Source organism: Molothrus ater, chromosome 10 (assembly GCF_012460135.2).
Source record: "Molothrus ater isolate BHLD 08-10-18 breed brown headed cowbird chromosome 10, BPBGC_Mater_1.1, whole genome shotgun sequence".
NCBI classification, from domain to species: domain Eukaryota; kingdom Metazoa; phylum Chordata; class Aves; order Passeriformes; family Icteridae; genus Molothrus; species Molothrus ater.
In genome coordinates this window covers 22,083,336-22,102,983 of record NC_050487.2, presented here as the reverse complement: position 1 = coordinate 22,102,983, position 19,648 = coordinate 22,083,336, and the positions used below count along the sequence as shown (strand labels likewise).

The 19,648-nt window shown below is 48.5% G+C and overlaps 1 protein-coding gene across 2 annotated transcripts in view; it reads right to left on the bottom strand.

Moving 5' to 3' along the window:
* Positions 1-19,648, bottom strand: part of MECOM (MDS1 and EVI1 complex locus) — a 177,788-nt gene that overhangs the window by 37,529 nt on the left and 120,611 nt on the right. For both annotated transcript variants that reach the window (XM_036389158.2, XM_036389159.2), the window contains exon 2: positions 7,216-7,350. The gene's annotated coding sequence lies outside the window, so the exon portion shown is untranslated. The remainder of the gene's footprint in view (positions 1-7,215; positions 7,351-19,648) is intronic.

Below are 19,648 nucleotides of genomic sequence, written 5' to 3'. Positions count from 1 at the left end.
GTTGAAATGAACCACATTGCCTGAATTTTGAGGCAGCAGCAGATGACCCAGAGGAGGCAGGGAGGGGGGAAATCCTGCAGCCCCCAGATGGGAAACCTCACAAATACTCCCCCAGCCCCACAGGTACCCTTGGGCTGTCTGTGTGTTGCAAGAACAGCACCTCTACCACGGGCAGTATTTTTTGTATTAGGAAATGCTATCATAAAATAAGTGGATTTTTCAATTGCAAAGCTTGAAGATTTCTGGCACACAGTCCTGAGTTTACTATAATTAATGAAAGGTTTCAATTTTCTGGCTATCATTTCTCCAGCTGACTGATGCTGCTGCATTCGCCAACTTTTTTGGGTTAACCTGCACTGGGGTCTGCTTGAGAACAAGTATAGGAAGAGCTTCTGCACAGGAGAGGAACAACCAGAGGAAGGGGAGAAAAAAAAAATAAAAGCAAAGTCCAGATGCTCATTTCACATGCCCTGGGATCAACGGTGTGTGACTATAGTTTATGTAGGAAGAGCAAAATCGGATTCAGGTCTGGAAACACTTTCAAAGTTCAGGGGGTCTGAGGTGGGGAGAAGTTGGGGGAGGCCTGGCTCATCAGTGCTCTGTGCCTGCCCACACCCACACTGCAGGTCAGAGATCTGTGCTACCGAGCAGAAATAAAAGCTTCCAAACTGCAAAGCCATAAAGGGAAAGAGGAGGGGGGATAAAAAAAAAAAAGGAACACACACAATTCACTTTTAAATGGATGAATAAGGCCTCATTGTTATGAATCCCAGTTTACTTTTCCTGGTCAGGCACTTGAAATTTTATTTATGCTTAATAGACTGCATTTGGCATGTGTAAAGATGACAGAAGCGTGAATTATGAACGACCTTCGACCTATTCAGGAAGTTGTAATAATTGAAATAATAGCGAAACGCGCTCCCCGCGAGCTCGGCTGGGGCCACGCTCAGCCACTGAGCCCCCGTGCTTTGAAGCACCCCAGCCATCCCCCTGCCCCTGCCAGCCCTGCCTGGACCCCCCTCTGCTCCCATCAGCATCCCCCAGAACCAGGAGGGGTTAACTGAAGGTAAAGTTTTGGGGGGAAAAGCAGCAACTCTGTCACTGAGTGCAGGCAGAGGCAGGAAGTGCCATGCACACATCTGTGATGCCCCAAAGAGGAGCTGTGTTCTGGTGCATCCAAATAAACCCTTTATTCCTGCCTACAGCTTTGGGGAACATTGCACGTGCTCCAGAGCTGCCAGGGAAATTCAGATTTTAGGGCAGGCTAGAGATGCCTCTCCAAGTGGATGCAGTTTGTCCTTTAACCCCCAGGCCACGTGCTGAACTCACAGCTCCCACCACAGGGGAGGCACCCAGGGATCCTGTCCTGCACTGGTGCAAACAGGAGGACCCAGCTTGGGATGGTGGGATGGAACAGAAGACCCCAAAAGTGGATTGCTCCCTGGTGAGCCCCACCAGCGCTCACTGGACCACATCCCATGGGTACACCCACCCCAAGCAAGGCAGCCCCATCTCCCAGCTCCTCTGGGGAATGTCCCCAAGAGGCAGAGTGGATGCTGCCAACTGGCATCCACCTCCACACTGCTTCAGAGCAAGAGGGGAATTTGCTTGAAAAGTAAAACAAATTAAATGTCCGAAACTACTAATGAGCATTACGTCCAAGGAGCTCCATCAAAATCAGGAATTACACCCACCAGATAAATGAGAAGGACAAACAGACACACAGCTCCACAACAAGCTGTAATTAAGAGTTTGAAGGGAAAAAACAAGAAAGAAAAAGGTCTAAATAGAACAGCTTCAATTTTAGCTCCTGTGATGAACAACTTGTGCAGCTGGAGAGCTGTGTGATGAAACCCGAGCCAGGTTCTTTTTGCTATACTCAGGCAAATGATAAATTGAAACAAACTGGAGTTTTTTCAAGGGCCAAGGTAAAGGAGTCCTGTCTGAGAGCTGTACTGGGCCCAAAGAAAACTTCAGCAAAAACCCAGAGACAAAAGTCAGCAAGTCTCTGCATGCAAGGGGCTGAGGGGGCACAAGTGGGAGCCCGGTGGGGAGAAAGGACCCTCCCAGGACCCTCCCCTTCCCCCTGCAGACAGGGCAGAGGAGCACCACAGTGCCTCAGCACCAGGGCTGTGAATCCTTTCCTTCTTCATTTCCAAAATGCCCCAAAATCTCTATGCAGGAAGGACTGGAAGAAGGATGCTCCAGGAATCCCCACTCTTCCACCTTGTAAGGGAAAAGGTGCCTCCTGCTCCCCAAAACAAGAAGGGAACTGCAGGATACCTCCCTTTAGGGCACCCTTTTTGGCATCTTGGGGAGCTGCAGGCCACCTTCCTCCTCAGTACCACTCAGGTCTTCCTCCACTGTCAGTGAATTTTAGCTTCTGTGAAAGCCTTGGTTCCTCCAAGCTGCTCTGGTCCTGCAGAACCTCTTCCTTAGGGATCACTAACCACTGACACCAGACCCCCATTTCTGTCACCCAGCTGTTCTCCTGAGCTGATTTAACCGATCTGTTGCCCTCTAACACCCATGAACCTGCATTATGAACCACACCAATATCAAGCAAGATGCAGTCTTGTCCTGGCTCTGTGTTTGCCCATAATTCTCTATGTTTTAACAAGCAGACAAGTAGGATTTGACAGCCCTCATCATAGAAAAGCCCTTATCACTTTTATGAAACATGAATCAGCGAGAAAAACCTCATCACTTTGCAGAAATGGCAACAACAAGTTGCTAGGTTTGGTTCTAAAGAGTTTACTTTAGGTCACATCAGGACAGTCCAATGCTGAGAGCAGTAACACCACCAGTGCATCAAATTCCAGATAACACAGGCAGTCATAAAGCCCAGGCAGGAATTTCACCCACAGCCTCAGCTCTAACTGCAGCAAGTGGAAAATCACCACTGAGCAGCTCTTCATTCCACCAACTCCAAGCTAAAACATCCCTGCTCCACTGGAGACAGATTTTTAGTGGGAGCTGGATTAAGCTTTATTTGCTTAATAATAAGCAATTCACAGGAAGAATCATGGCAGAACAGAGCCCTGTATGAGCTCAGTGTGTGCGTGCCCTCCTGACCCACAACAGCCAAAACCTTAATTTCACTCTCTGACAACAAAGCCTCAAAACTATTCCTTAAATACACAACTTTTGCAGGTGGCTGTGCAAGGAGCCCCTGCCCGCCACGGACAGGGGGCCGCGGCCGTAAAACCTGAAACATGAAGCTGTGCCTGCAGATTAAAAAAGTTTGTAAAACGTGTAAGGTGGGATCAGATCTGATGGAACCTACAGCAGTAGGTTCACTCCTGTAAGTTTATATTACTGACATCGGGCATGTTGTTAAGAGTGTGATACTACTGGTTTTGCTCCCTTTGCAGTGGCACGTACTTGAGTATAAGGCAAGGAAACAAAACACACACACAAAAACCCAATAAAAACCTATTTGAGCACGCACAGCAATCTAAAACCTCAGTAAAGTGATCTTGAGTCACTCTGAGTTTTCCGTGGATAAACCAAAGGGACTCTTCAGGAGCTGCTTTGTTGGGGGGAAAGGGATCTGGAAGTCCAGGTCGGTTTCACAGGACTTTGTGTCTGGATCACTGTCAGAATTCTGCAAGCAATAAGCAAGATAAAAACAATATTCTGGGGTTTTAACTTCAACAGCTACCAACAATCTTTCTAAAAATAAAAAAGTAAAAAAAAAAAAAATTTTGTAGTTTGAAGGTGACCGTGATCTCAGCCTGGAATGTGTGACGGACGCTGCCATGCCACTGCTTGATTTGCAACTGCACTTCCATTAACATATATCTTTAAAAATAATGCTTTTGCTGGGCTGACAGCGCTGCCAGAAAGCCTAATAGACCCAATCATTCTGAAGTAATTAAAAAGTTGAACTAATAGATATTTAACGATAACAGAGGGGAGTCGTCCAAGTTAGCAGAAACTGCTCTAGAATCCTAAACTGACTCTGAGCTGAAAAAGCACATTCCAGGGCAAGAACAGTGACAAGGCTCTCTGCAGCTCTGCACACACTGTAGCCTCCTTGGGGAAAAGAAAAAATCTGAGTGCCCAGTTTGTGGAATTTCGTTATTGATATACACCTAAAATTACATATGTTCAGGTTAGATTGGATGTGACAGGAGATAATAGTAAGACAGCAAAAAGAAATCCTAGATCGACCTCATTCGAGATTTAGAAAAAAAATAGGTACAAAAATGCAGCTTTTAAGCCCTACTCCAGCTGCAATCAAATGAAACATGAGTTGCATCCAGCGTGCATGTTTTGACTGCATCCCACCATTATCGAGCTGTTCATCTCAGCAAAGCTCATTTATACAGTCATAAGAAAGAGCCCAGGCCTTTTGTAAAGTTGATCCTAAGTGATGAAACCTAACCCCAGCCGTGAGTCAGGGGGTGGGGTGGTATGTCTCTGAAAAAACTCTAAGAGAGAAAATGACAAAAAAATGTTTTTCTTTCCCTCTTTTTGTTAAATACAGCAGGTAGAACACAGCAGAGAGACCAGATTACACACTACCCTGAGTTCATCTCAATCCTGCCTCGAGCAGTCTGGGAACCATACCTATCAGTCAAGCTCAAATTTAGTAGTATAAACTTGTGGGCAGCATGAGGCTGGGAGCACTGGAAGGATCTTTCACCTTCTCAGGTACAGCCCAATGTTTGCTTGTGAATTTTACAGATGAGTTGAAGCAATTAGAGGTGAACAATTACTGCTGATCGAGTGTCAGTGGCTCGGGAGCAAGCGCAGACTGGGGATGCTCCCTGTGCAGCCAGGGCTGCTGAGCTGCTTTGTGTCCCTGGGGGAGGCAGGAAGAACTGGGGTGTCCCCCCACGCCTGCACCCAGCACTGGCTGTGGCTCCAGCTGAGCTGGGCTCCTCTGTACCAGCTGGGCTGCATCGTCCCTGCCCTCCAGCTCCAGCCACAACCACTGACACACATCCCCAGCTTCACCTTATTTTTATTTCTCCTTTTTGTTCCCTTCTTTTTCTTTTTTTTCCCCCTTTTTATTTTCCAGGAGCTACCAAGGCTGAGTGACCCCAGGCAGCCCCACACAGTCTATGTGCACACTCAGCCCTGACTTGCATTTGTCACTCCTTGTACACGCACACGTTTGGCCATGTAACGTCCATTTCCCAGTTTGCCTCCCCATTATATTTTATATTACCTCTGGTGAGCTTGTGCCAGAAGAAAGCAGAAGGAGGAGCTGTTAGAAAGAGTTTCTTGCTTTAAGATTCGAGAGCACATTTTTAGCATTAACTTTTTAGGCTCTGGTCATAAAACGTTGGAGTACGCGGACGATTTTGTGGGTAAGTGTGCAGCGTTTCCAGAGGGCCAAATGAACAACAATCTCCTGCTGACAGCACCCAGATCACAACAAGCTACTTGAAAGACAACCAAATCTTAATTTGCAAATCTCAGCAACAAAATGCTATAAAAATATGGAATTATGAACAGCACGATACTGTGCAAAATAAATAACAAGTCTCCAGTGAATGAAGGGAATTATTGGCAGCAGTACAGCCACCATTACCAAATGTCAGAAATGTAAACACTAAAAAAAAGAGAAAGTTAAAAGCGCCATAACTTTCCTTCCAAAAACGTCAAAGCGCGGGTGTGCGCTCAGAGGGAGATGCTGATGGCTCAGCCTCGCCTGCACTTTCAGCTGCAGATCCCCAGCACCGACCCAAAGACAGTGAGTTGCTTGACCAATGCATGTGATTTCTTCTGATCTTTCCTACCTACACCAGCTCCTGCTCAATGTAAAATACTCGAATTCTCTGTTTCAATTAATCCACATAGTTTCCCCTTCCTATCACTGTTCCATAAACGCTCTGCACGGAGAGAATTTATCGTTTTTCAGCACAAAGCGTATTTCAGCTTGGAAAATGTAACTTGCTTTTACTAATAACCTTTATGGTTTCTTTAGTTAAACCAGCTGCTGTATAGAAAAGAAATTATCTCTCAGTCCGCTGGCTCGTTCCATGCTACATGTGCTCAGGGCTGAACTGTAAAAGTTGGAAATGAAAAAGATCTTCTCCCATAGTTTCTGAGAAAGTTATTTAACCCAGTTTTAATCAGCTATCTTACATGAGGTAAATATGTAGCACTGTGCTGGAAATAGCAGGCTCCCTCACATTCATTTCCTATACGTATGGAATTTGATTAGAAAGAATGATTTCTAATTGAAGCTTTGTGTCTGGTTGTGATTCTTCTTTCAATACTGTCAAGGCAATTAAATCAGCTAAAGATAATCTTTAACATTCACCTGATGCAGTTAATTAAGTGGTGAAAAATGAAACACTGATTAAATGAATCGAATTCTATCTTGCAGGTATGAGAAGTTTAAATTGGAAACAAGAATTCACAATCAGCTGTTGCTTTGCTGTTTTAGGTATTTTACTTTAAAGAAGCAAAGCTTCCTCAGCCTAACTTTGCCCATTAAAATATTTCATAATGGCCTGTGTTATCCGCAGACAAAAGCAAACCCTGATTTAGGAAACACCTAATAACTCATCAGCATAATTGAAAACAAAATGCTTTACTGCTTTACTGCATTCTTCCTCTGCCTATCCCAGCCTTTTTTCCAACACACAAGGATAAATAATGTTTCAGCCCAACAAAGAGTGGATTTCAGTGCAATAAATGAAAAGAAAAAGGAAACCACCGAAGACCCTGATTCAGCACATAAGTACTACGAGTTCCAGCAAAGTGGATGGGAAAGCACAATAATATCCATGCATGTGTGGATTCAAATCCAAAGCCCCACACATGCAAGTACACTGGTAACATTATCACTTGTGTGTCCTCCCCTCTTTCCATTAAATTCATGTTACAGCATCCAACCAACTCCACGATTTAACACAGCAATCCAAGTGGACTGCAACAGGAGCCAGAAAATGCTCCTAATTCAAAATCAGCACATAATGCCTTTGTATCCCTTAGAAAGCAGCCCTGAATTTTGTCAGACATAAGACCAAAAAAACTCATACATGAATTGAACAACAATATGTAAAACTGAAAATTCGTATTTTCTACCGCCCCTAATCAAAATTATTCCATTCTGCATTTCCATCTGTACCTTATCTTTTGCCATAACAGCAAACAGGCCAAAAGCTGTTGTGAAATGCTGTTTTTTTTTTTTTTCCATTAACACGTGAAAGTTCCTTTGAAAAGTAAGTCCAGAAAGTGAACACCACGTACCTGATCACTTATTTGACAGGCAACAAGGTTGTGCTGATTGTAGCATCCAGCAAACTTGATATATTTGAGCCAGTTTCCTACATCTGGTTGACTGGCATCTATGCAGAACTTCACATTGCAAAACTCATCCAATATCTAAAAAGAAGAATAAGAAAGAGTAAATCTTTCTGTCGCTGGCTGAGTATCTAATCAAAAGATAAATCACAGGTTTCCAGATAAAAAAGCAGATAATAGTAATAATAATAATAATAATAATAATAATAATAATAATAATAATAATAATAATAATAATGGTGTGTTTATTCAGAAATATGTTTCCCTGCTGAGATTTTTTAGGAACTGTCAGAATACATACATAATAATAAAAAGACAACAAATGTTCTAAAAAATGTCTTGACAAATGTTTACAAGTAATTGAAATGTTGTCTAATTATTGCAATGAAACACTTGTTAATTTGAAGCACCTGATTTTCTATGCATTCATCAATGACTGTGTCTGAAGTTATTATTTTAATTAAATAAGAATCTGACAAGAATATAACAAAAATTATTAAAATAGATGGTGTTGGCTTCATTGTAGGTTTCTGTTTTGTTTCAGGATTAATGTTGATTGCAGCACCCATTTGGAATTTTTATATTTGTTGCTCTGAACCAAACTTTATCTGGTAGGCAGAGTTATTTATCTTGTTTTACCATTACACTTCCCAAACAGTCCTGTGCAACACTTAAATCCCTCCCCTTAATCGAAGCAAAAACCAGAACTCCTTATGTCAAAATAAAGAGAATAAATAAAAAACAATGTAAACACTCATGCAAACCATGGCAGTATTCAATACACACCAATAAATGGTTCCAATTATGCAGACAATAAACAAATATAATGAGACTACTCGTGGACAAGCTAAAGACGACATTCTATTCTAATATTATGACAAATTACTAATCATTACAGTGGACTGAATATCATTATTCGCAAGCTTCACCATCGGCCTATCCCAAACTTCCCACAGCTTCCCGGGGAGCTGACTGCTAAATTGTAACAACTTCGCCTTGCCACCGGCAGCAGCCACCCCATTTTAACAGCAAAATAAAGAAAACGACCTGAAACGCCCCAAACGAAAGCGCGGGGCTGGGGAGGCTGCGCCCCGCCGGGGAGCGCCCGGAGCCGCGGCCGGAGCCGGCGCTGCCGCTGCCCGCTCACCGGGAGCCCACGGAGGTCCCTGCCCGGCCCCGCGGCGGTCCCGGACCGAGCCCCGCGCCGTCCCCGCGGGACCTGCCCCGGGCACCCCCGCGCTGTCCCCGCGGCCGCGATCGGGCCGGGCCGTGGGATGGGGGTGCGGAGGGTGCGCGCAGCCCGCGGGGCAGCCGAGCATCGCCCCGCCGAACCGGGCTCTGCCCTCTCCTCCAAAAGAGAATTTGGAAAGCCTCGCCGCCAGCCCGGAGGCCCCCGAACCCCGCAGAGCCCCGCAGAGCCCCGCGGCCGCGCTCGGTCCCCACGGGCGCGTACGCTGCCCCGCCGCCCGCACCTCCGGCTGCTCTTGGGAACGGGACGTTTAATTCTCCCTTTCGGAGAAAGCCCCGAGGAGGGAAGGGGGGCTCACCCCGCGCTCCCCGGTGTCTGGGCTCTGCCCCGGGGCCGGCGGCACCGACGGGGCAAAGCGGCCCCGTCCCGCGGGGCCGTGGCAGCGCCGCCGCCGCGCTCGCCGCTCTTACCTTGTGTCGCCGGGAGCCCGCGGGGGCAGGGAGGGGGCAGAGGGACAAATATCCTTCAGGCGGCTGGAAGCAACATCTCGGCGTTAAACGCGGGCGGAGGCCGCGGCCGTCGGGGTCCGGGGAGCGGCGGGCGCGGCGCGGGGCGCTCCACCATGTGCGGGGGGCGGCGGGGCCCGGGCGGGGGCTGCTGGCCCCGGAGGGCTCAGCGGCGGCGGGGCTCCTGCCGGCTCGCCATCACCGTCCCCCTTCGGCCCCTCCTGGTCTTATCGGCTGGCTTTGGGGCGGCGTGTGCGAAAAAAGTTATCGGGGAAGGGGGAGGAAGGGGAAAAAAAGAAAAAAAAACACCCCAAACCCACACAAGCCTTTTCAGGGAAAGGAGGAAGGGGGGAAAGGGAAAAAAAAAAAAAAAGGAAAAAGAAAAACAACAACAACAAACCCCACAGCGCACCGCTCAACAAAACAAACTTCTTTCACTTCTCCGCCGGGGATGCGAGAAAAGTGAGTGCGCGTGGGAGGGCGATCGGGCGGGCGGGCGGCTCTCCCCCTCCCCACGCTCGCAGCCTGCCCGCGGCGCTGCTTCCCCGCCGCACCCCCGGGCAGCGCCCGGCCCGGCCCGGCCCGGCGCGGCCCTCTCCGCCCCCCCTCCCCGCCCACCCCGTCGGGCCGTGCCCTCCCGCCGCTCCCCTTTCGGGCACTGTCTCTTTAAAGCGGGGCAGCCCCGGCCGCTCCGGCCGCCTTTCCCCCCCCCCCCCAACCCTCCTCCCCGGCCCCCCCGTCCGGGGCGGCGGCGGCGGCGCTCCCGGCGCGCTTAAAGCGACAGCGGCCCCGCGGCCGGGGGTCACCGCCAGGTCGCGGAGGAGCGGCCCCGCGGCGGGGGCTCACCGGCAGCCCGCGGGGGCAGCCCCCGCCGGGCCCCCCCGGACGCATCCCCCGCCCGGGCCCGGCGGTGCGCGGTGCCTCGGGCCCTCGCCGCTCGCCTCTATTTATTGGCCGCCGCCGCCGCTCGCCCCGGTGCCCGGAGCCCGCAGCGCCGTCGCGGCCGCCCCGCAGCGGGGGCTGCGGCGAGCGGGAGCCGCGCCGCGCTCGCCCCGACGGCTGCTCCCGGCGCTCCGGGTGCAGGCGCGCCCGGCGCGTTACCCGAATTGTTCCCGTCATCGCGTCACTCTGGTTACTAATAACGATATTTAATGAAATGCAACTTCTTTTTTTTTTTTTTTTTTTTTTTTACCCCCTCGGCCAATTTTCGCGACGACCCCGTTTGGTGCCGCGGAACCACGGCCCCGCTTGCCGCCGCTTCCTAAACGATTTTTAATTTTTTTTTTTTCTCATTTTATTTCTTTGGTAACGAATCCCATGAATGGAGCGGCGGGAGGCCGGGCTCTACCTGCCGGCGGGGGCGGCGGGGCCGGGCCCGCTCCTTCCCGCGGGGCAGCGCAGCTCCCCCGGCTCGGGGCTCTCCTGGCTTAAATGGACCCGAAATCCAACCGTGCCGCAAAGCCGCAAAGTTTGGAACAGCCCGGGCTCGCTACGGAGAGATCCTCGTATACATGCTTTGGGAAGAGGGCAGGGGGAAAAAGAAAAAATAACAGGGCTGAGCTGTATCTTTTATTGCACCATACAGAAGTGCCACCCACTTTTTTTTTCTTTTTTTTTTTTTTAAGTGCAGATATATTTTTCAGACTAAAAGTGAATTTTTCTTCCCTGGGGGGCCAGGAAGGGCCGGGGAAGGAGAGCGGGGGGGAGGGCGAGAAGCCGAGTGACAGGAGATGCTGATGGATTCGTCTCAGCGGCCCGTTATCTGTGACATTGACCTGTTAGCTCAGATAATGGCTATTGTCCGAGGGGAGAGAGACGGGGGAAAAAAAAAAAAAAAAACCAAAACCAAAACCCGCACGCAGTGGTGGTAGGTAGGACAGGAAAAAAAGGAAAAAAAAAATCCTTTGTCACTAACCTCAAAAAACCCGGTGGGAGATTCCCAGAGCGCCCGGGCCTGGGAACCGGAGCCCGCCCGGTGTGCGGGGCCGTGGGTTCCTGCCCTCCCTCCGCTCCCCATTGTTGGGGTGGTTTTTTCCCTTCTTATTTTTCCTCCCTCTCTCTCTTTTTTTCCCTTTTTTTTTTTTTTTTTTTTTTTTTTTTTTAATTTAGCCATAAATTGGCCCGGCTCGCGCTATGAGCTGTTCTATTTTCTCCCTGTCAGGATGAGGGATTTGCTTTATGATGCATTGTGTATTAAATACAAGTAATCTGGGAAACTGATTGCTCGAGCCCATCGGCCTGATCAGAGCCCCCGATAGGGAGCCGGAGCCCCCCCTTTCCCTCCCCCTGGGCCGTGCCACAAAGGGAGGAAGCGCCGGTGGATAAACAAAAGCGGCTCCCGGTACCGGCGGGGCCCGGCCCGGCCCGCTCCGGGGCTCGCCCGCAGCGCCGCCCGCCGCCGCTGGGTGGCGCTCGCCGCCGGGACACCGCGGGACGCGCCCCCAGCGCCAGCGCGGCCGCCGCTCCGCTTTTTTTTGGGGGGGGGAAACCCCCTTTTTTTAATAATTCCCCTTCATGCAGCGCTCCCAGCGGTTCGGCTGTAACCCAGAGGAGGAGGAAGAGGGGGAGGAAGGCTCATGCCCCCGAGCCGGGGCTGGGAGGCGCGGGGTTTCAAGACTGACCCCGCCACCGGTCGGGCCCTCCAGCATCCCGATTCCTGGATGTGGATACACACATCAGCACACATCGACACGCCGCGATGTATTTCTTCTTTCAAGCGAAAATCATTCAAACGTCTCGTGCCGCCTTTCCCCTCTCCCCTCCGACAGTTCGGTGGGCGCTTCAGGAGGCCCAAGTATTTCCACAGGGTCCCGTTGGCAATTGTTTATTTAAAACAAGTCGCTCTATTAGTGGAGCAGTCAGGAGTTAGTACTCCAGTCTGCTAGTAATTCCCACCAGGCTGTAAACTGATGCCTCTTTTAAGCCTTTAACTTCATGGTCGTCCCAGAAGTAAAAGTTCTTCTAATGGAGACCCTATGGGCATCGTGCATTCCAGCACATCATTAAAGCAAAGCAAAGCAGCTCGGCCACAGCCAGATGAAATAACGGCACTGTCCACGTTTAATGGGCTTCCTGGGGCCAAACGCTGCTGAGGACAATGGGGGAAAATCAGACAAGTCACTGGTGATTTTTTAAATACCGTAAATGTTCATATTATGCTTAATAATATCCTTTTGTTTGTAGACAAGCCGCTTCACAACCACCTTTTCGAGAGGGGTTTAATGTTATATATCTCAAGGTGGCTAAACACAACACTGAGCATCCTGGCTAACACTGTGATGAGTGTTTGAAACACTCTGAGTGCATTAACGTGGAGAGAGAGAGGAAAAGCAAAGCGAAACAAACACGCAGAAAACAACGTTTTCCTAACATATCCAAATGCTCCAGGACAGACCTGGGAAACAGCAACAAGAACAAAAGGCAACACAGTTTCTGCATGTCAATTCCTCCCACCCCGTGTTATGGATGTCAACTTGAAAGGAAAAATAAAAACAGGTGAAAATACAAGTGTTGCTGCTGATTTCAGGGGGAAGAGTCAGATAATTTCCAGCACTTGATGAAGGAGTGGGGTGGGCATCACAGTGCCCCCCATGTCGGTGCCCTGTCCCTGCTGCCCCTCCTGCCCTCACACTCTGCCTGGCTCATCCCTCCCAGCCAAAAGGCAGTTTTCAAGTGAGGGAGAGGAGGAGAAAATTAAAGGTAAAAAAAAATGTAAATAAGAAATTTCCCTTGGTCTGGAAATGGGCCCAACTGAAAGCATGTTAATCTCCACCTCAGTAATTTGGTTCTCCTGGAGAAGACAGAAGCCCTGCTGCTGTGCCCTGCACTTCATAAATCACGTCTTTATGTGGACAAGGTCAGGGCACCTAACAGCTCAGACATGGGCCTTTGCAGTGGCTCGGAGGGCTCCGGCATGTTTATTCTCTCGCACAGATCTCTGAGGAGCAGTCCAGCACGCTTCTAATTACTTTTGATTATTTTCATTTGCTCGGGTCAGACTGGCTTTGCCGGCACTGCTGGAGGGTGAGTTTCCTCCCCCCAGCCCGGCTGTGGGATGCAGGGGGATCAGTGCTGTGCCCTGCACCCCCTTCCCCAGGGCAGTGCAGGGCTCCAGGGACCCCTGGGGCTCACCTCACCGCTGGAGGGGTCCCGTTTTGGCAGCGAAGCCTGGAACCTCCAGCTGAGTCAGGGACCCCCACAGCTGCCCTCCCCACCCCGCCAGAGCCAGGCAGATTGGGACATTTATCAGTGTGAAATGAGGGGCGTGCAGAAAAACACACAGTTCCCCCCTGCCTCCTCCTCCCAAAAGTACCTACTGCCTTCGGGGGAAAAAAATAAACGACCCTGTATCCTTGCAAAAAAGTTACAGCGGTGCATGTGCAGGCAATAAAAAAGTTGAAGGACCTCTGCTGTGCCTGTGGGGACAGAGCTGTGCTCGGGGAGCACACACAGCCCCAGCCCTGCACAGGCAAAGCGTGGGTTGGGCTGCTCTCCCCACTGCTGAGCAGTCAGCACAATCCATGGGGATGCTCAGTGCCCACACAGGGGGGATACCCTGGCAGTGCTGGGGTCCAGGTGTGTGTGAAGCCATTCCCGTGCTCCCACAAGCTCTGCTGCACCCCCTCTTCTGGTCCGTGACAGCACACAGCTGCCCAAGTGCTGAGCAGAAAGGCTCCACTTCTTCTTTCCCATTAGGATGGGAGCCCATGGGCTCTAAAATGGCATGTTCCTTCATATCCCAGTCTGAGCTTGACAGCCCAGCCCTGCATCCTCATCCTGGTGTGAGTGATCCCAGCAGACCAGTGCCCTTCTGTCCTGTACCTCAGTGTGCCAGGGTCTCCATCACATCCCAAAGGTGAGGGTGGCATTGGTGCCATCACAGCTGGTGGGACCCACGCTCCTCAAGCAGGGGCCACCTGATGGGAAGGAGTTTTCTGGCAGACACTGAGCTGTGCCACTGGGTTTTGAGCCTGAAACTTTTTGGCTATTGGGTGTTACTGCAAACCAGGAGAAGGAAAATCGCCGCAGGTTCGCCTACTTCATCAATCAGGAAGATGTAAAAATGTGTCAGTGGCTGGTATCGGGCTGCCTGGGTGATTTTACTCTTGTCATGGGGAGGAAATCCTGCAGACACCCTTCCTTGTGGCAGGACAAGATGTTTGCCTTGCTGCAAACAAACCATAGCCCTCACAGCACACCCCAAATGTGATGCTGAGGGACGCAGTGCTGCTGGTCCCCATCTGTGCTGTGAGCACACTCCTTGCAATGCTTTCCCTCCTCCAAACCTTTCCCTAGCTCTCCCTGCCAAGGCCCGTGCCGTGGTGCTGGATGCTGAGCACTGTTGCTGTTTTCCTTCGGAGTGCTCATTACTTCCATTACAGAAGAGTCTGGAAGCCCTCAAATCCAGCCAGAGCCATTTTCACACTCGAGGTTACTGCCCCCACAGGGTGAGACAGCCCCTGCTGGATCAGTCTGGCACGAGTTTGGCTATGGTAAAAGTCTGGGGAGAAATGCACATTAGCCAGCTTGTCTTAGCACCTACGAGAGCCAGGGCAAGGCAAGGCTGACTGATGTGGTTGTTGGCCTCCTGTCCACTCAGGAGCTGTTTTCCTGTGCTTCACCTTTCTCATGTTTTGAAAGGAAGCCAAAATCCTGGAGAATCTGGGAAATTCCACTGGCAATGCCTTTGTTCTGCATTTCCCTGTGTGCTGGGCAGCCTGGAAGGCTCTTTTCTTTCTTAACCGCCCAGAGAGTGAAAAACCTTGAGCATAGCTCTCCAAATCCTACCAGCATGACCAAAAAAGCATCTGTTTGGGTTTTTTTATCACTCTCTCATTCATCCTTGTTGAAATACAACTGAATAAATCCCTCAGGTTTGTACCCACTCCTGCTTCCCATGGCAAGCTCATCTGGAGATGGAGCAGGGGGACCCATGAAGCCAACAGAGGGTCCATGGGGTGGCCAGAGCTCCCACCCATTGTAGCTGCTGCTTCACTGCCTGAAAACACAAGTTTTAGCAGAAGCTGCCCTAAAAATGGAAGATCCCTAAGAGATGTTCCCTGAGAAGGCATAATATCCAGGAGGGAGGAAGCACAATATAAGGATTTTGCAGACTTAATTTGTATGCACATAAGAATTCAACAAGGTTCAATTAACCCTCCATTTCTTCCAATTTTTTAATTTTTAAACCTTCTCATGTGACAGATAATTTGAGGGCCTCCTTTGGAAGACTCCTTCCAGTCCCAGAGCCCTCATGGCATGTGTAGAGCCATGCAAGGAGGTTGTGTGGGAGCAAGTCCTGGGAAACCATTTGGGTTTTCATGATCTGAAAGCAAAATTTTCAAGCCAAAAGGATGAACAAGAAAATATGGAAGCAAGGAAAACGCCAGGCCAAAGGAGACTGAAGGGGTTAAACTACAGAACTTTACACAATAAGAATTAATGTGATGCATAACAGGTAATTCTATTTTAATAATCAATTTTAGGAGTGACTGGCTATTTTCAAAGCATTCCTGTTGTAGCCAAAGTTTTAACTAGGCGTGTGAGAGTGGGCATAAACACCTGTGGACTTTATAAGAGTAAGAAGCAATTTATCACCCAATAAAAAGTCAAACACTCATGTTAAAATTTTCAGGTTCGCATTTGCTGTTTTAAGTGTCACATGTGTGGATGGTTCTGGGGGAGGTTCAGGAGTGGATACACATCCTACACACAGAAACACACGTGCACACAGCCTGCTCTACAGCAGGGAAGAAAACCTGCCTGAAAGCTCCAATGTTACACTTTCATCCCTCCTACGTTTTGTGTTAAACCCATTGTGATCATCGACCGGAGTTGTCTAAAACCTGGACTAAATGGGCATTAAGTCCGTTGCCATATGAAATTACTGCCATTCGATTTTCAGATAAACCACAAAACTTGATGAACTAACATTGTTCCAGCTGAATTAACTCATCATCCCTGGGAAGAGAAGGCTGTGGAGGAAAGCAAGGGCTCTAATAGCGATGATTAATCCTGCTCCTATTGCAATGCACTCACTGCAAGTAGAGAGATGCCCTGCTAAATGCAGGCTGAGGATCCACCGTGCCTCCAAAACATCTGCCTTGCCAAGCCCTGATGGCAGGGTTAAACATTATTTACGTGTGGAAAGGAGAGGGAGAATTTTTTGTTACGGGCTTGTGATGAAACTATAAATACACTAAAATCCCCATCAACAGTTCAAGTCATGCTTGGTAGACAAATCCAGGGACTGAAATTCAGGAATGTTAATTTATTCAGCTGGTGGAGGAACATGCAAAGCTGATCCTTACCCCGTACTCGGGCAATCTCCCTGGGATTAAGCCATGAAGAGTTTGGGCAGCAGCGCCCTGTGTGAGCGGCTCAGGCTCCCCAGCCCCGGTGGGCAGAGCCCTTCGTGTCCCCCACCCTGGCTGTGCTCAGGCTCCTGAGCAGTAAATGCTTAACTGGCCCTGTGTGTGCACAGCAGCCCACCTGGGCATGCAGGAGAAGTGCTGCTCCACATAAATTAATCACACATGGGCAAAGGTGCCTGATGCATTTGGAAAAATCTTACCCCGAGAGCTACCTGGTTTGCTCTAAAAAGATTTTTTGCTCATCGGGAAAATTCAGGGCAGGGGAGGGGGGAGAATATATTTGGTGCAGGTGTCCAAATAAACCTGTCCTATAACCCATGGATCACAATGGGTTATTAATGAAATAGCTGTGAACATCAGCGTATCCTTGTGGCAGATTTCTTTCATAAATGAGTTGAACATTTTCCAATTTCAGGAAAGTGCTGCTACCTATAAACTTGGAGATTAAGGGCTTTTTCCCCTAAGACTCAGATCCCTCGGGGCACTTGTGTTCTGGCATGCATCCCTTATTTGCTGAAGAAATTTCAAACTTGGTAATTTAGCACCATACTGATAAAACAAAGAGGGGAAGGAAAAAAAAAAAGCAGCAGTTGGGCATGCATGTGAAGGAGGAAAGAGGCGAGTGGTACGGCTTCAGGCATTTTTTTCTGTTTTTTTGGTTTTTTTTTTATCCACAAGCCATATACTGCAGATTTTTTGTGAGATTCATAGAGAAAACATTCCCAAGATACAACATATAAGATGCATATCAATCCACCAGCTGAGTTTTGCAGATGCAAAATGACCTGAAGAATTTGAAGGAGGATGGAAGCTGTTTATAACAATTTTTTTCCATATAATTTATTTAAGCCTAAGATGTTGGGCTGAATTTGCCACTAGCAGAATTATGAATATTAGTATTACTGGCATTACAGCAGCACCTAGAGGTCCAGTGGAAACTGGGACCCTTTGTGGGTAGAAAAATAATAAACATGAGACTCTGTCCTGAAATCTTACAGTTGGCATGGATGGGATTAAAAGTGTGCCAGATGGAAAGATTACCATTTTATTTTTACAGATGGAATACAGAGTTCTGCTCATGGAGAAAATCAGTGGCAGATTCTCATGCAATATTTTCACATAATTTTCATTCATTGAGAAGTTGTTTTTTATTCCTTTTCTTTGAGTGCAATGAACAGAAACTACTCTCTGCCAGCTGGTGCTTAACAGCTTCTCATGGATAAATAGTGGGAGTCTGCTTGGTCACTGCCAGTTAAAACAGGTCTGCACGCTTTAATATGGCTCATCTCTAGCAGAAATTCTACTTTATCTCTCCTTTTTTAGCTAGGAAAACATTTTAGCCTTGGAAATGAGCAGTTGATACTTTGGAACAGATCTTTAAACGTAAGCACATTGTGCTGATTGGTGCCATAAATGAAAGCTCCTCCTATAGAAGCAGTTTTGGGGAGGATACGTCAAACTCTGCCTTTGACTTTTGGGGCAGAAATGTGAAACGGAGTTCATGATGTCAGGTCTTGTTGCTAGGAATCCCCCAGCAATCATGCAAGTGCTGAGCATGAGATGGATCATGGTGCCCACCAGGGAGAGGGGGAGAAACTGCCCCAGCCACTGCACTGTGTGCTCCTAAACCTCACTAAGTGGCTGCAGAAAGCAGCAGGGGATGGGCCTGTGCTCAGTCACAGTTTTTTGGGTCCATAGAAGCAAAATGAGGCAATGTGTTAAGAACAGATGTCTTTCCACCAGGAAGGATTTCAGAGGCTGCATGGTCTGTCCTGCTGAGAATCCAGTACAGTAAATACAGCACTAAAGATAATTTCTTTCCTTGTGCTTCCCTGTGCTGGAATGCTCACATTGGGCAATCCAGGAGATCCACTGGGTTAAGGAGCTGTTGCAGGTTGTTTTGGCTGAGGAAGGTGCTCATCTTTGTAGGCTTTTCAAGGAGTCATAGTGAGGTCAGGGCTGTCACACATTCCCCAGGGAAACGCCAGCAGCTCCAAGTCCTGAACACAGCACTGACCTGAGAGTATTGGCTGCCTTGGAGCTGAACTGGTGGCCAGAAGCGTTGATCAACCCAGACAGAGCTCCATTTTCAGTCAAGATTCCTGTCAATTCTGGGGTCAGAGAGGACACCCAGACCAGTCCTGAGCTGTCCCAGGGCTGTAGATGGAGGAGCTGCTCCAGCTCCAGACAAAAGTCAGTCCTGGATCCTCCCACTGCCCTCAGCTCCAGGACCAGAGGGCTGGAGCACAGTATTTTAGTGCTATATTTGTGAGCCCTCCAGAAATAAATGAGAGCTAGAAACTGTCCTGCCAGGCACTCAGAACAGAACAGAAGCTCAAGCCAGTTGTGTGTTGCACGAAGGACATCTGTCAGCTTGGGTGATAAAGCAAGAATATCTGTCACGATATGAATGACCACAATTTTCCCTAGAGCTTGTGGTGCATTTAACTGGGCTATAAAAGATAAAAGTGGGAGTTATGAGTGCTCATTAGCACTTCAGAATTACTTAATTATTTCATTCTCTAAATTAATCCATGAATTTTGTCTCAAATGGAAAACAGTAGGTTTAGATCAAGGTTGCTGTGGACTGGGAAATACTTCAATGAAAAGAAGAAACTGAATTGGTTTGAATGATTTATAAAATGTGAGGGTTTCATTCCAAAATATCATTTATATGCCCAGAAATCTACGCAGCAAATCTAATCCAGCAAAGGAAAATGAACATTCTCAATCCATGAATAAAGATGGGAAGTAATTCTGCAGCAGATTCAACCTGTGCCTGCCTATGTATGACAAGTAACTGATCTGAAGCCTTTTTACACATCTGTTTGGTGTGTATTTACCCCGAGTTTAGGAGACAAAATCTGGGAGAACATGACAGTAAGCTTGAAGAAAGCAATAATAATGACAGCTACTCCCCACACTGAGTTAAGCACATCCTTCCTTCCTTAATGCAGCCACTGATGGGAAAGGAGGAGGAAGGTCAATGCCAGAAGCAAAGACTGACCAAAACCCCAAAATTCCAGGAAATCCTTTTGCTTTTGAAAGAGTGCACCTCCACCAGTTGAAGGGGTACAAAAAGAATAACAGAAATGGGGTTTATATGAACAGGGTATAAGAAAGACCTTGTTGATCTGATTTCCAACCAGCTACACAAAGTGTGGTGACCATGGATGATATTGTTCCAGGTGATTCATTGCAACTCCAGTCAGTAGCCAAGTGTCCAGCAGACACATCTGAAGTGCAGTGACCTTGGCTTGCATGAGTGAGGCCAGTAGTAAAAGCAAATGGAAGTTAAAATGAAAGATGTA